This window comes from Bison bison, unplaced genomic scaffold (assembly GCF_000754665.1).
Source record: "Bison bison bison isolate TAMUID 2011002044 unplaced genomic scaffold, Bison_UMD1.0 scf7180017864353, whole genome shotgun sequence".
NCBI classification, from domain to species: Eukaryota; Metazoa; Chordata; class Mammalia; order Artiodactyla; family Bovidae; genus Bison; species Bison bison.
The window spans coordinates 6,577,523-6,579,059 of NW_011494925.1; positions in this window are offsets into that span (position 1 = coordinate 6,577,523).

Consider the following 1,537-nt stretch of genomic DNA (forward strand, 5'->3'; position numbering starts at 1 on the left):
CATCCATCCATCCACTGACCCATGCCCTGTTCGCCACCCACCCCGTGTTTGGTGACCCTCCTCTGCTGGGGTCAGGGACCATGCCTGCTGTGCCCTCATTGTGCCTAGATTCAGGTTCCTTTGCATCTGTTGATTGCAGTTTCCCAGCAGACCTGCATCCGGCTGGGACGGTGGCCCAGCAGTCAGTTTCCTCCAGCCATGCTCCTGTCACCAGCCCCGCCCCCCCATCCTGGATGCCACTGACAGATGGCCTGGTATTCCCCTCACATGGGTTTCCTGGTTATTCTTGGAGTCAGAGCAAAGCAGGAGACGGAGGCCAGGCCTGTGGGTCCCGCTGACCTCTCTGCCCCTGCCTGGACCTTCTGGATGGTGCAACCCTTTGGGGAGAGGCCCCGGGGGAGGGGTGTGCTGGTATCAGGTGACTCCATCACCTGCACACGTCGGATGCGCACGCGTAGGACACATGTGCGGTTGTGATGGGGATGCAGGTACCAGGCTGAGGGGACCGTGGTGCTGGGGCTTGAGAAGGGAGGGACCGGGTCAAAGCCCGGTATTTATAGCCCCAGGGCTTTAAGGTTGAGTTACCCAGCTCAGCGACTGAACGCACACACACACAGCAGCGATGGTACTTTAACTGCCTTCTAAGTTTCTGTGTGTAGTCACAAGGACCCGGAAGCTGTTTGCAGGTGTCCGAAACCTGCCCTGCGAAGGTGAGGCATGTTCAGAGCTGGTTCTGGAGAGGTCCGTGTGGGTCCTGCGTGGGTCCGGGGGCAAGTGCACGTGTGCTGGCTGCTCTGCCGGCCTCTGCCGCGTTCTGGTCTCTTCTCCTCTCAGTCCACGTGTGCTAGCTGCTCTGCCGGCCTCTGTCGCGCTCTGGTCTCTTCTCCTCTCAGTCCACGTGTGCTAGCTGCTCTGCCGGCCTCTGTCGCGCTCTGGTCTCTTCTCCTCTCAGTCCACGTGTGCTAGCTGCTCTGCCGGCCTCTGTCGCGCTCTGGTCTCTTCTCCTCTCAGTCCACGTGTGCTAGCTGCTCTGCCGGCCTCTGTCGCGCTCTGGTCTCTTCTCCTCTCAGTCCACGTGTGCTAGCTGCTCTGCCGGCCTCTGTCGCGCTCTGGTCTCTTCTCCTCTCAGTCCACGTGTGCTAGCTGCTCTGCCGGCCTCTGTCGCGCTCTGGTCTCTTCTCCTCTCAGTCCACGTGTGCTAGCTGCTCTGCCGGCCTCTGTCGCGCTCTGGTCTCTTCTCCTCTCAGTCCACGTGTGCTAGCTGCTCTGCCGGCCTCTGTCGCGTTCTGGTCTCTTCTCCTCTCAGTCCACGTGTGCTAGCTGCTCTGCCGGCCTCTGTCGCGCTCTGGTCTCTTCTCCTCTCAGTCCACGTGTGCTAGCTGCTCTGCCGGCCTCTGTCGCATTCTGGTCTCTTCTCCTCTCAGGCCCGAGCCCTGCCTGCAGGCTTCCCACCGCTCTGGGGCCCCCGTGCCCAGGACGGGAGTCAGGGCAGGCGGGCAAATTCAGCTTCTCCCTGCCCGGCTGGCCAGGCAGGAGG